This window comes from Rhinopithecus bieti, unplaced genomic scaffold (genome assembly GCF_001698545.2).
Source record: "Rhinopithecus bieti isolate Rb0 unplaced genomic scaffold, ASM169854v2 scaffold_27022, whole genome shotgun sequence".
NCBI lineage: Eukaryota > Metazoa > Chordata > Mammalia > Primates > Cercopithecidae > Rhinopithecus > Rhinopithecus bieti.
In genome coordinates, this window is record NW_016812251.1 from 460736 (window position 1) to 476112 (window position 15377).

A 15377-nucleotide genomic window follows, 5' to 3' on the forward strand; every position below is an offset into this window, starting at 1 on the left:
TCGGGGCGGGGACAATGAGGGTGGGTGGGAGGAGAGAGCGTGCGTGTTTGAAAAGGGGCGGGGGCTGTGACCGGCGGCGCTGAAAATCCAGGTCCAGAATCGGGAGGGAGCACGGATACGCCAGAATCTGAGTGAGTGAGGAAGCGATCCACTACCGGGACAAACTGAGACAAACTAAAGTGGGGAGGAGGCTTCTTACCTGCCTCGGGCCTCACCACCCCAACCAGCCTTCAGACACCTCTGTATTGGCCGGAAATCGACAGCTACAGTCGCAAACCCAGAGGTTTCTTCCCCAACCTTGCGACATCCCTCTCCAGTACAGGCAGAATCTAAGGCAGAGTTCCCCGCTCTGCCGTAAGGTGAGGAAGAAAAATTTGGGCGGGGCAGCCTGGGGCCTAGGAAATGGGGCGTGTCCGCGCAAGCGCACGCTGTACTCTCCGGTGGCGTCACGTGCGGGGGCGGGACCGGGCGGGGCCGACCCGGGCTGGCAGTAGGGGGCGTGGGAGGTAAGTGCGCGCGCGCCTGCTCGCCTGCAGCCGTGGAGTCGCGCGGGGCGGGGTTGCGTGCGCGGGGTCGGGGGCGCGCGGCCGAAGCGGACAAGGGACGCGGCGGCGGTTGACTGTGGCTGTTGAGAGAGTACAGAATAGTCAGGACCGCGAGAGGCGGCGGCGGAGGCAGTAGCTGCACCGGCAGAGGCGGCCGCTCGCAGCAGTTGAGGCGGCGGTCCAACGCGTGCTCTCTGGGCGGGGTGCAGCGGGGGATGTGCCTGCCCAGGCCGGGCGGAGTCTCTCTGACAGGGCGGGGGATGCGCAGCGGCCGCTCGCCTGGACCCTGAGGCTGCTGGGCCCACCCTCCCGGAACCGCCGGACCCTCCGTGGCCTTGGCCTCCCCTGCCATCTCCCGCCCGACCCTGGGGCGGAGGGTGGGAGGCAGCTTCCGCCGAAGAGGAGGGGGCTGCGGTGGCCACCGCGGCGGAGCCCGAGGTAAGACCCGCCCAAGCGCTCAGCGGCCCTGCAGCCCGTCCTGGCCCACGTCTCAGCCTTGCTATTTGGCTCCGGTCGGGCCGCCCCGCCCCGTCCCAGTGGAGACGCCCCGCGAGCGGGTCTGCGCCGAGCCTCCCAAACACCAGATCACGGTCCCGGATCCCCAGTAGACCCCACCCCCCGTATCTTCCATTGGCCGAGCACCATTCCAGTCCTCCAGCCTCCCCGGAGATTCTGTCACGGTCCCCCCAATCCAGCAGACCCCATTAGAACCCCTCAGAGTCCCTCAGGACTCCTAATGGAGCTTCCAGACTCTGTTACATCCTCCCTTGGGCTGACCTCATTACAGCTCCTGAGACAAAGTCTCGACCGCCCCCTAACCCGTTGCGTCCCCCAGCTGCCCCTCGCCCTACCCTTCTTAATAGACCCCCTCCCAGCTCGCTCATCACCAAGCCGACTAGCGCTAACCCTAGCCATCACGGCTTTCAGATAGCCGCTGTCTTGGTGCTCTTACTCCCGGTAGATGTGGTGTCAGCCGTCACAGACTTTGGCTTCTCTCCCACCACCCACTGTAGCCTCTCTCACAGACCTCTCCTCAAGCAAACCTTGTTATCTTTCTCCTCAGTCGCGATCCTTTCTTTGGTTGAAAGGGCTTTGCCATGAAATCCTGAGGGAATATTTGCTTAGCCTAGTGTATTCCCTCCGTTGTGACTTAAGGGGACCGACCGAGACCCATGTTTGGAGGGGTTGGGCTGAAAAAAGCGGGAGGCAGAGAGAAGTTATGGAAGCATGGGGCCAATTGTGTGTGTGCCATTATAAGGTCACAGAGCCTGCGCCTCATCTTGTCTGTTCTGTGTAGAACGTGTGAGGTTGTTCAGCTCTGACGTTTTAGGGACCTGTGTAAGGATTAAATCATGTTGCACTAGTGGATATAACTATGTCGTCTTGTACTATTACTTCACCTCCTTGTCGATTGCTGCAGATACTAGGACTGTTTTTTATTTTTATTTTTAAAGGATACTAGGGGACTTTTGGATTCACTGTTTTGGATTTGCTAGAAAATAAGATTTGTAACTTTCCTTAATCCCTGAATACTTCGATGTCGGTTTAATAATAAACTTCTGCTGTCTGGTGCTGCTGTCTTGCTTCTCCAAGAAGCAAGTACAGAAATCATGCAGTGTTCACTGAGGTCATTACCAACAACAGCCTTCTCGATAGCAGTAAAATGTTGAATAAAATGTTTGTAGAAGTTGAGCTCCCGAGTTGTCAAGAAAGAAACGTAATGGTCCATCAAATGATCAGTACGTAATTTTAATATTGGTATAAAGGTGAAATATAAAGAGGTCTTTGTAGTCATACACACACACACAGTAAAAAATGTTAAAGTAACAGAAGGAGAAAATCACATTAAAATTATAGATAATAACAAGACGTAAAAGCCAAAAGTTTCAGAAGAGTAATGTAGTAAAAAGTTTCTGTTCCGCCTTCATTCTTCAGCCACCCATTTTTCCTCTTTAGAGGCAACCACTATTTCCAGCTTCACATGTATCCTTTCTGAGATATTTTCAATATATAAACCTATATACGTTTATATTTTTAAGACACTATACACAAATGGTTGCCTACTTTACCCTCTATACATAGCCTGTTTTTTTCACTTAATGCTACATCCTACAGATCATTTATTAACAATACATATGGAAGTGCCTCATTTACTGGCTGGATAATATTCCATTTTTGTGGACTGGAGGTTATTTTTGGTGTTTTGCTTTTACCAACAATGCTACATGCTTTTCTTTTAAATGTATCTGCTGTTATATGTATGTTTAAATAATTTTGTGATTTAAAAAAAATTCCTGATGATTCTTTTATGTTGAACCTACATAAAGGATGTAGCTAAATGTCTCATCATTGAACCTCTGAGCTTCCACAGTGTGACTAGCTGTGATAATTATAATATTTATTAAATTATTGAAGGATTTTAAAGCAGGGGACTGGAATGATCAGATTTGCATTAAAAAAAAGTCATTCTGGGTGTAGTGAATTGAAGAGTAGAATAAGGCTAAAGGCAGGAATATTAGGGTTATCCAGGCAAATGGTGAGACTGGATCTGAACTTGGATATTGGGAGTTGAGTTGGTGATTTTATTGTATTTGGGGTTGCGGAGAATTGCATAGAGGATAAAATCTAGGATTCTGGCTTGTGCCTTTCACTGAGTTGGGGATTCCCATGAAGGAGTGGGATTTTATTTTTATTTTGTCAAGGAGGAGGGATAGAGGGGTTAATTTGTGACATGTTCAGTTTAGGTGACTGTAGTTCTGTCAGATGTAGATGACCATTACGCAGCTGGATTTGTCGCTGAAGCACAGTATCAGGTTCTGGGTTGATAGTAGTAGATTTTGGAGGCAAAATCATACAGAAGAGAGGAGAAAAGGTTTTAGGATGGAAACCCAACATTTAAATTACAGGTAGAGTTAAATATTTAAATTAGTAAATTACATGATTAAGTTCCTTAAAAAAATCTTTTCTAGTTTAAGCATTAACAGTGAGATTCACTATCTAATATATGAATTTTAACAGTTATTTTGCCTTAGTTATTTTAGTACTATATAGTTCCTGAGGGAAATTGGGTAAACTTAGAGTTTTTTTTAAGAAAGTACCTCAACAGAAGTTAGCAATATAAACTCCACCTTTCCTAATCATTTGGATTATACTATGTGGAAGTTTGTTCAATCTTTAATAATTGCAGAGAAGTGTAGGAGGTTTGAAAATATGATTTGACAAGAATATTAAGGTTTTAGTTGGAGTGATTTTGTTTATATTAACTCAGTTTGAAATAAATATTAGTCAAAGACTTTTCAGACATTTTAAAAACCACAGTATTGACTTAATGTATTGATTCCTAAGTCTAGAACTGCTGTCTAGAGTGCTTGCCTTTGCTCTAGACCCCTGCAAAAGCACTGCCAAAGGACATCACCACTTTGATTCACATTTCACAAACACTTCAATCCAAACATTTAGGAAACGAAACTCTTCCTGCCTCTTTCCCCCGCAAAACGGTGGGGAGAGATTCCTCATGAAACCTTCAGGAACCTGGGAATTGCCCTCGGCTTCACTCTGTAGTTCACTGCCAACATCCAGTTTGTTACTGTCTTGTACATTTTCCCTCATGATATTTCAGGTCATTCCTTGTTACTTTTTGTTGCTTCTACCTTATTTTAACTAAAAATATCTGTTTATTGGGCTTCTGTAATGCTGAGTGGTCTTCTTGCCTTCTGTCTTCTGCCTTTTGTCATGTCCTCCAATTCATTCTCTTGACTGCTGTTGGATTAAGTGTTCTAAAATGCTCTTTTAGCCAAGCTCTTTCAATTGCGGGGAAGAGACTCAAGTTACCTTAAGTAATGAAGTGCTTATTGAAAGGAACCATACACAAGGGAACCCAGGAAAAGTTAAACAACTTGCTCTCAAGAACAAGAACCTAATAAAACTTACTCTGAAGAAGAATAAGAACCTAATAAAGCTGGAGACTTCACTCCAGTGCTGCGTTGTTAACTTGTCCTAGATACCCTTTCTTTCTTCTCCAGTTTTTTCCCCCATGTCATAGCTTCCGTTTATTCCTAATTTCTACTCCTTATAACTACGATGTGACCCCATGCCAGCATCTCGCCAGCATCTCGCCTCTTGGCTGCACTCATTTTAACTTCAGCTCCTGTTGCTAACCATTTCCTTTTCCCTAGGATTTTCTAGTTTGAATTCCCAAGAAACAATTTATTTGGCTCAGCTCTTTTTCTCGTTGATTGCTAACAAGTGTGTGTACTTAGGTTATGTCACCATTCTTGGCCATTTATTGTTGGCTGTGTGTTTGTATGTATATATGGGTATGGGGAAAGATCTTAGTGGTAGAAAGTATGGGGCAGTGTGCAGGCTCATTTACTGCAAAATGGGGTTGTGAGCATGGCCCACACCATAATTTTGACATGGATAGTAGAGATAAAAATCAAATCATGTCCTTTCCTATTGAAAAATCTTCAAAAAAGCTGTCTCATTGTCAGGATAGAGTTTAAACTGTAGCATGGCATGTATATGAGATCATTTATAATCTAACTCTTAATTCTCTAGCCTTTCTTCACTTGCTATCTTCCTTAAATTCTTTAATCCACTCTTACTGACTTTAGGCTTCCTCTCAGGTAATGTGCTTTCTCTCTTGTCTTTTACATGTGGTGTTCTATTTCCCTGATTTCTGCTTTCCCCTTTCTTTGCTTGGCTAATTTCTGTCTGACCTTTAGGATTCAGTTCAGGTGTATATTCTTCAGGAAGCTTTCCTTTACCCCTTTCAGATTAAGTTAGGTACCATTTTTATGTGCTCCTGTAGCACCTAGTAATTACTTCTATCATAGCTCTCTAATGAAATTGCTTCATTACTTGTCTGTTTTCTTCACTAGGGTTTGACTACCTTGGTAAGAGGGATGATATCAGTGCTTTTAGTAAGACAAGTTTTAGATTGAGCATTTTAAAAAATATAAATTAAAAAAATAAAAAAATAGACAGGGTCTCACTATGTTGCCCAGACTGGTCTTAAACTCCTGGACTAGAGCCATCCTCCCGCCTCAGCCTTTGACCTTTGAAAGTGGTAGGATTGGCCGGTCGCGCGGGGCTCACCGCCTGCTAATCCCAGCACTTTGGGGGAGGCCGAGGCAGGTGGATCACGAGGTCAGGAGATCGAGACCCAATCCTGGCAACATAGTGAACCCCGTCTCTACTAAAAAGCAAAAAATTAGCCGGGCCGTGGTGGTGGCCGCTTGTAAGTCCCAGCTTACTCGGAGGCTGAGGCAGGAGAATGGCGTGAACCCAGGAGGCGGGCTTGCAGTGGAGCCAAGGAATCACGCCACTGTACTGCCAGTCCTGGGAGACACGCGAAGAACTCCGTCTCAAAAAAAAAAAAAACAAAGTGATAGGATTACAGGCGTGAGCCGCTGTGCCCAGCCTAAAAATATAAGACTTTATAAATTATAAAATATACAAAAAGTACATAGCTGGTAAATACATAGCTCAGTGAATTTTCACTAAGAACATACCAGTGTAACCAGCACCTACATCAAGATACAGAATATCACTAGAGCTCTACAAGCTGCCTCATGCCTTTAGTCATTAATCCAGCTCATAGAGGATTTAATTTACATGGGAAATCCTTTAACATATAGGTTTCTGTACCTATTTTGTGTGTATCTTTAGATATATGAGGAATATAGGTATTGGAATTTTGATCCTGTAGAAAGAACATACGTAATTTATGTTATAGAAACAATTATGGCGTAGTTTCATACAATAGACAAGTTCAAAATAACATACTACTACTAAGGTTTATTTGTGAGATGTTATATTTAGGTAGGTGTTTTTGTTCATACATTTAATATGATTTTGGAGTGGCAGAAAATAATATGATAGAACAAAGTATATTTGCTGAAAATGGCCTGTGAATTATGAGTGGTAAATATGCTTGGGATAGGTATAGTAAGCACGTAAAGTGCTTTCCAAGTAGTGTTAGGCCTCTGGGTTTTAATGTGAATTATGTTGCTGGCATATTTTAGCAGTGGGGTTATCCAGCGGGCAACTGAAGTGTAATTTTACATGTACAGTGAGGAACGGACTAGCTGTCCTGTTATAGACAGCTGGCTTGCTAAAAATTGTGTGTGTGTGTGTGTTTTTTTTTAACAATTAGCAATAATTTTAGAACATAGTAAACCCTAAGATTGTGTAGCTCTTTGAATATATAACTATATTCTTTTAAATATTCTTTTTCCTTAGATAGGCTTTTATATCTGTGAATCTTAAATCCATTAAGTGGATAGAATATGGATTCTCAAACCTAGATTTCTAACAGTCCTGGATTCAAGTTCTAGCCTCATAACTTTTGAACTGTCATTTATGGGCAAGCCATTTAATATTTGTGAGCTTGTCAGAATTTTCATCTCTCAAATGGGGATGATTGGGAGATGGAGGTGGAGGCAGGAGGATCACTTGAGCCTAGGAGTTTGAGACCAGCCTGGGCGACATAGGAGACCCTGTCTCTACAAAAATGACAAAATTATTATTAAATAGCTGAGTGTGGTGGCATTCACCTATGGTCCCAGCTACTTGGGAGGCTGAGGTGGGAGGATTGCTTGAGCCTGGGAGGTCGAGGCTGCAGTGATCTGTAATCATGCCATTGTCCTCCAGGCTGGGCAACAGAGTGAGACCCTGCCTCAAAAAAAAAAAAAAAAAAAAAAATTGGGGTAATATTTGCCTCATAAGACTATCATTGGAGTTAAAAAAAATTTTATGTGAAGCACCAAGCATATAGTAGGTACTCAGTAAGTCTTCCTTTTCCCTCTTGAATTCATCTTTTTTTTTTTTTTTTTATTTTTTATTTTTTTTTTTTCTTCTTTTTTTTTTTTTTTTTATAAAGACAGTCTCGGCCTGGCGTGGTGGCTCACGCCTGTAATCCCAGCACTTTGGGAGGCCGAGGTGGGTGGATCATGAGGTCAGGAGATCGAGACCATCCTGGCTAACACAGTGAAACCTCATCTCTACTAAAAATACAAGAAAAATTAGCCAGGCGTGGTGGCGGGTGCCCGTAGTCCCAACTACTTGGGAGGCTGAGGTAGGAGAATGGCGTGAACCCAGGAGGCGGAGCTTGCAGTGAGCCGAGATCGCGCCACTGCACTCCGGCCTGGGCAATAGAGCGAGACTCCATCTCAAAAAATAAAATAAAATAAAATAAGACAGTCTCACTCTGTCACCCAGGCTGGAGTGCAGTGGTGCAATCTTGGCTCACTGCAACCTCTGCCTCCTGGGTTCAAGTGATTCTCGTGCCTCAGCCTCTCGAATAGGTGGGACTATAGGTGCGTGCCACCATGCCCAGCTAATTTTTGTATTTTTAGTAGAGACAGGGTTTCACCATATTGACCAAGCTGGTCTTGAACTCCTGACCTCAAGCGATCCTCCTGCCTTGGCCTCCCAAAGTGCTGGGATTATAGGTGTGAGCCACTGCGCCCAGCCTATTTCTTGTTATGTTTAAATATGAAATCAGTAATTTTTTTTTTTGAGACAGAGTCTCTCTCTGTTGCCCAGGCTGGAGTGCAAGGGCATGATCTCGGCTCACTGCAAGCTCCGCCTCCCGGGTTCACGCCTTTTTCCTGCCTCAGCCTCCCGAGTAGCTGGGACTACAGGCGCCTGCCACCTCGCCCGGCTAGATTTTATTTTATTTTATTTTTTTATTTTTTAGTAGAGACGGGGTTTCACCGTGTTAGCCAGGATGGTCTCGATCTCCTGACCTTGTGATCCGCCCGCCTTGGCCTCCCAAAGTGCTGGGATTACAGGCGTGAGCCACCGTGCCCGGCCGAAATCAAGAATTTTAAGAATTTCATTGTGTGACTTTTAGAAAAGATGACTCATCAAAGTTTGTTGCTAAAAGAAGTAGATATTAGGACAGTCTGTCTGCTAGTTGTCTTTCAAGTGTGATATTTTTCAATTAAAATATTTCTTGTGTCATTGGGGCATTTAAAAAAATTTTTTGAAAAAATATTGCAAAGAAATGCTGCTCTTGATGTCTTAGCATATAAGATTAATGGATTTTAGAATGTATTTGATTCAGTGTGAGTTATCATAACAAAATGTGTTCTATTTGTTAATGACAAACATTCCTTAAATAATTGACAGATTTTAGTACTATTGCTGTTTGTAGTGTGTAAGTATTTGTTTGAAATCTGTTTGCTTTTATTGATCAGATAATAGTGGACTGAGTAATCTCTGGAATTTTCTTTCTTTTTTTTTTTTTTTTTTTTTGAGACGGAGTCTTGGTCTGTCTCCCAGGCTGGAGGGGAGTGGTGCAGTTTCGGCTCACTGCAACCTCCGGCTCCTGGGTTCAAGCGATTCTCCTGTCTCAGCCTCCCAGGTAGCTGGGATTACAGGTGCCTGTCACCATGCCCAGCTAATTTTTGTGTTTTTAGTGGAGACGGGGTTTCGCCATTTTGGCCAGGCAGGTCTTGAACTGCTGACCTCAGGTAATCTACCTGCCTCGGCCTCCCAAAGTGCTGGGATTACAGGTGTGAGTCACCACACCTGGTCTGGAATTTTCTTTTTGTTTTTTTTTATGAGACAGTGTCTCACTGTATTGCCTAGGCTAGACTCAAACTCCTGGGCTCAAGCAATCCTCCCACTTCAACCTCCTGAGTAGCTGGTACTACAGCTGTGTGCCACTACGCTGCCTGGCTAGATTTTTTTTTTAATGTAAGAGAGAAAGTTCTTAGGTGACTGTGTGGATATGTTTATAAATGATTTTTAGATTGTATTTTTTTGCCTTATTATTATTATTATTTTTGTGAGACAGAGTGTCTGTTGCCCAGGCTAGAGTGCAGTGGCACGATTTTGGCTCACTGCAACCTCTGCTTTCTGGGTTCAAGTGATTCTTGATTCTTGTGCCTCAGCCTCCCAAGTAGCTGGAATTACAGGTGTGTGCCACCACACTCAGTTAATTTTTGTATTTTTAGTAGAGACAGAGTTTCACCATGTTGGCCAGACTGGTCTCGAACTCCTGACCTCAAACGATCTGCCTGCCTTGGCCTCCCAAAATGCTGGGATTACAGGCGTGAGCCACTGCACCCGACCAATATTTTTGTCTTATTTTGCTTTTGCAACTCTATTTTCTTTTAGTTATCTTTCTTTCCTCTGCTACAGTTTTATAAATAAGATCTTAAAGAAATAGAAAAGTTGGAAGAGAACACTAATTTGTCTATCACTTGAACACTAATATGTCTATCACTTGAACACTAATATGTCTAACTAGATTCAAAAGATAACGTCATGCCATCCATATTTGCTTTATTATTCCCTATGTGATTACGTGTGTGTGTGTGTGTATATATGTGTGTATATATATATATATATATTTTTAGACAGAGCCTCCCTCTGTCGCCCAGGCTGGAGTGCAATGGCATGATCTTGGCTCACTGCAAGCTCCACCTCCCGGGTTCACGCCATTCTCCTGCCTCAGCCTCCTGAGTAGCTGGGATTACAGGCGCCCACCACCACGCCCGGCAAATTCTTTGTATTTTTAGTAGAGACAGGGTTTTCACTGTGTTAGCAAGGATGGTCTCAATCTCCTGACCTTGTGATTGCCCGCTTCGGCCTCCCAAAATGCTGGGATTACAGGGGTGAGCAGCCACCGTGACTGGTTGTGATTGTATATATTTTTGCAGAACCTTATGAAAGTAAGTTGTGGCTGCATGCTGTGACTCACATCTGTAACCCCAGCACTTTGGGAAGCTGAGGCAGGTGGATCACCTGAGGTCAGGAGTTTGAGACCAGCCTGGCCAACATGGTGAAACCCCGTGTGTACTAAAAGTACAAAAAATGGCTGGGCGTGGTGGTGGGCACCTGTAATCCCAGCTACTCAGGGAGGCTGAGGCAGGAGAATCACTTCAACCTGGGAGGTGGGGGTTGCAGTGAGCCAAGATTGTGCCTTTGCACTCCAGCCTGGGTGACAAGAGGGAAACTCTGGCTCAAAAAAAAGTTACACGTATCGTGATAAGTTTACTGCAAAATACTTAGTATATATTTCCTAAGAAATACATATTTCTCATGTCACCAGTGTACTATTACCAACACCTAAGAAAAATAATACCCTAATTTAATATTGAATTTATATTTGAATTTTCCCAACGTCCTGAAAATGTTTTTTTCAAAAGAGAGCTCAGTTAAATTTTGCGTTTCATTTGATTATCTCTTTTAGTCTCTCAATCTAGGAAGTTCCTTCCCACATTTCTCTTCCCTATGACATTGAAATGTCTTTGAGGAGACCAGTCATCTTGTAGAATGGCCTGTTTTCTAGAGTTTTCTGATTGTTTCTTGGATTGTTTAACTTGTTCTTCTGGTGCTTGTATATCCTGTAAACTGAAAGTTACATTGTAAAGGATTGAATAGATTCATGTTAAAAAGTTTTGGCAAGAACACTTTGTAGGTGATGTTGTGTATCATGTGTATTATGGGAGGCACATAATGTCAGCTGTTCTATCAGTGACGTAAGTTTGAAAGGTTTAAGGTGGTGTTTGCTTATATCTCCATTTTAAAAGTAAATTTTTTCTCCTATTATGTACAGTAATCTGTGGGACTGATACTTTGGTACCATACAAATATTCCATTTCTCAGTATTCTTTCTCTAATAATTTTAGCATCTTTTTTGATCCTTAGGTCTTCAATTAAGGATTGCAAAATGGTGATTTTTCTAATTCTGTAATTCTTTTTCATTTATTAGTTATTCTTCAGTTAATAAGAGCTTTGTAACCGTTATCAACTGGGAGTGAACAACAGTTCCTATTAAAAGAGAACAGTAAACGTTGAATTTTTTCCTTACTTTTTAGAGGGAGTATTTGTGCAATAGTCATCTATGGTTGTAGCAAATGAGGTTTTTAATGGTCTCATGACTTTTGTTGTATTACAGTCATTTGGAGACTTTTTTTTTGATGCTCAAATTGTCTCAAATAAGGACAATGGGAGCTTCTTCAAACAGGTTCCTGAATTATTTTTTCGTGAACCCATTAGTCTTTGGATGATTCCTTACTTTTGGGTACATAGTATCTTGGCTCACCATGGACTTTTCCTGCTTTAGAGTTGGAATCAGCAATTTCTCCAAGAAGCTTGGTCTTCTTACAGTGGAGTATTGTATTTGTTTATGTATTTATTTAATTGAAATTTTTTTGTGGGGGAGGGGCAAAGTCTTGCTCTATCACCCAGGCTGGAGCGCAGTGGCATGATCTTGGCTCACTGCAACCTCTGTCTCCAGGGTTCAAGCAATTTTCCTGCCTCAGCCTCCGAAGTAGCTGGGATTACAGGCGCGCACTACCATACTTCACTAATTTTGGTATTTTTAGTAGAGACGGTTTCACGGTGTTGACCAGGCTGGTCTGGGACTCCTGACCTCAGGTGATCTGCCTGCCTCAGCCTCCCAAAGTGCTAGGATTACAGGCATGAGTCACTACACCCTGCCTCGATTGTATTTAGAAACCACTATTTAGATGCTAAGTATGCTCCTTGTTATTGGGCTGTCATTGAGACTCTGACAGGAGGGAGTAAAAAGCGTGATATCATCTTGATAATTCCGATTCCAATTTAACATTATAGGTTTCTTCCTTCTCTTCTCCCTAGTCGTCTTCCTCCTTTTGATTTGTTAAATTATTTTTGTTTTAATCTCCTTTTCGTTGAAAATCATAGTGTTTATTAACATTGACGTATTTGTTTTTTCTAAGTATTTATAAAATAGTTTCAAAAATAAACGAAAGTGCTCAGCGGGACTCAAAATTTCTTTTTTTTTTTTTTTTTTTTGAGAAGTGAGTCTTCCACTCTGTCACCCAGGCTGGAGTGCAGTGGCCAGATCTCAGCTCACTGCAAACTCCGCTCCCGGGTTTACGCCATTCCCCTCTGCCTCAGCCTTCCCGAGTAGCTGGGACTACAGGCGCCCGCCCACCTCGCCCGGCCTAGTTTTTTGTATTTTTTTAAGTAGAGACGGGGTTTTCACCGTGTTAGCCAGGATGTCTCGATCTCCTGACCTCGTGATCCGCCCGCTCGGCCCTCCCCAAAGCTGGATTTACAGGCTTGAGCCACCGCGCCCGGCCGGCTCAAAATTTCTTTGCATTTCTTTTTGTCCTTAGACTGTGTCCTGCTAAGAATGTACCTATTGTAAGTAGGACTATGTTTAAAAGTCACTTGAAATGATTTTCTCAGTTTGATTGTTACCAGTTTGATATGCAGTTAGGTCTACTTATTTTATTTTAGGATTTGCTTTTCCTGTTTTTAGACTTAATTTGGCTAGGTGCTATGGCACCCGCCTGTAATCCCAACACTTTGGGAGCCTAAGATGGGAGGTTTGCTTGAGCCCAGGAGGTTGAGGCTGCAGTGACATGTGATTGTGCTGCTGCACTCCAACCTGGGTAACAGAGTGAAACAGTATTTCAAAAAAATAATTAAAAAACCCTTGATTTTATCCTTTGAATATGTAAAGCACTTACACAGTTCAGAAAGAGAAACCATTTAAAAGTTATACTTAGGAATCTCATTTTTCTTTGTTTTTAGAGATGAGATCTTGCTCTATCACCCAGGTTGGAGTGATAGAGCAAGTGCAGTGGCACAATCATTACATCACTGCAGCCTTGAACTCTTGGGTTCAAGCTATCCTCTTGCCTTAGTCTTCTGAGTAGCTAATACTATAGGTGTGTGCCACTGTGCCTTGCTAATTATTTTTTTAAATTACATTTTATTTTAGTAGGGATGGGGTCTTACTATGTTGCCCAGGCTGGTGTTGAACTCCAGGCCTCAAACAGTCCTCCTGCCTCAGCCTCCCAAAGTGCTGAGATTACAGGCATGAGCCATTGTGCCTGGCCAGGAATCTCATTTTCATCCCCATCTTTTTCATCCTGTTTTCTCGCTCCTCTGTACGTAACCATGTTTTTAAGTCTTTGATTAATCATTCTATATTTCTTTCAAAAATAAAATATATGTATTCTCTTTTCATACACCAAAGGTAGTATACCATGTATTCTGTTCTGTACCTCTTCTTTTTTTCCACTTACTATATGCTGGAGAGGACTTCGTATTGGTACATAAGATGTTTCTCATTCTTTTTTACGGAGACACTCTTCTATTATCCGGATGTACCATAGTTTTATTCAGTGAGTTTGGTTCTGAAGGATATTTATGTTTAATCTTTTGAACTATGTATAAATAATATATATTGAATAAATTGATTAAAAATTAAAGCTTTCCCAGCATTTCGGGAGGCTGAGGCAGTAAGATTGCTTGAGGCTAGCAGTTTGAAACCAGCTTGGGCAACATAAAAACAAACAAAAAAAACTAGCCAAGCATTGTGATATGTGCCTGTAGTCCTATCTACTGGGAAGGCTGACGTGGGAGGATCACTTGAGCCCAGGAGATCGAAGTTACAGTGAGCCACGATGATCATGCCATGGTCGTAGTCCAGCAGCCTGGGCAATAGAGCAAGACCCTGTCTCTTAAAAGAGAAAAAAGGAAAAAGAAAAAAGTTTCTTTCCCAACTAACTGAGAAGGAGCTGATTTTTTCCAGAAGAGTCTTGAAGCTTGCAGAGGTATCTTTGTTCTGTTTTGTTGTTGTTGAGATAATTTTCGGAAAACAACAGTAGATATATTTTGGTATGGTACCTAGGTCTGAAGGGACAGTAGATGATTTGCCTGCTTTATTTCACTGTTTCCTGACTCCTTGAATCATTAGAACTAAAAAAAAGTCCATGTCTTAGATGTTTTCATGTAAGGATACATTCTGTCTTCACTGGTTTTTCCCCAAAATTCTCCTCTTATGTACATCTTACCTACCATTTCCCCTTAACTTTAACCTTTCTTCTGTCTCTTTTTTTGTCCTAAGTCTCAGATTATATATAGGATTCTAAGCATTTAATGTACAACTTCTTACAGTATAGTAGGGCAGAACAGATGTATCCTATGAATGAAAAGAGAAAGAGATCAGGAAAATGCTTAAGGCAGAGGGAAGAGTCTGTTGGGATATAAAGAATTCAATCTCTGGGCTTGTAGAATGAGAATTGGTTTAGGGAATCATTCAGATCTAAATTGTCTTTTACTCCATTTAATTAGAATGGAAGTTGTTTCATTTATTGATCAAAATATTTGAGCATCTACCATGACCAACTTCCTGATATGTAGGCACTGTGGAGGATACAAAACATTTTGTCATTATGGTAGCTTTTAAAAAATGCACGCTAGGTACCAGACTTATATTACCATATATTAAATTACCATAGTAGTTATAGGCAGTTGTTATTTTTCCTTTTCATTCATATACTGATGCTCCCTGACTTACAATGGGGTTACATCCTGATAAACCCATTATAAGTTGAAAATATTGTAAGTCGAAAATGCATTTATTATACCTAACCTACCGAATATAATAGCTTAGCTTAGCCTTCCTTAAATGTGCTCAGAACACATTAGCCTACAGTTGGACAGAATCATCTGGCAACTTAGTATATACTATTGAGGATCAGTTGTTTACCCTTGTGAGAGCTGCTGCTTTCTGCTGCTGCCCAGCATTATGAGAAAGTATCATACTGCATATTGCTAGCCTGGGAAAAGATAAAAATTCAAAATTTGAAGTGTGATTTCTACTGAATGCATATTGATTTCGCACTGTGCTAAAGTTGAAAAATTATAAGTTAAAACATCATAAGTTGTGGACCATCTGTATACAAGAGAAGGCATAAAATGTGCAGTTTAAGGGAAATAATAAAATGAATATTAGTGTTGTCATTGCCCAGGTCAACAAACCAGAAGTGCTTCCCTCCAGCCTCACCATCCTTGTCAACATATCCCCCTCAG

The 15377-nt window shown here is 42.1% G+C and overlaps 2 protein-coding genes across 5 annotated transcripts in view; one reads left to right on the forward strand and one right to left on the reverse strand.

Annotated features, from left to right (window-relative positions):
* SENP8 (SUMO peptidase family member, NEDD8 specific) overlaps positions 1-1781 on the reverse strand; it is a 44227-nt gene extending 42446 nt beyond the window's left edge. For 2 of the 4 annotated variants that reach the window (XR_001889888.1, XM_017895806.1), the window contains exon 1: positions 1589-1781. The gene's annotated coding sequence lies outside the window, so the exon portion shown is untranslated. Of the gene's footprint in view, positions 1-199; positions 386-1588 lie in introns of those variants that run through there. The other 2 variants (XR_001889889.1, XM_017895805.1) reach the window with 1 other exon arrangement.
* The window catches only part of MYO9A (myosin IXA), a 301060-nt gene continuing 286246 nt past the window's right edge, over positions 564-15377 (forward strand). Inside the window, 1 exon segment of the mRNA XM_017895809.1 lies at positions 564-983. The gene's annotated coding sequence lies outside the window, so the exon portion shown is untranslated.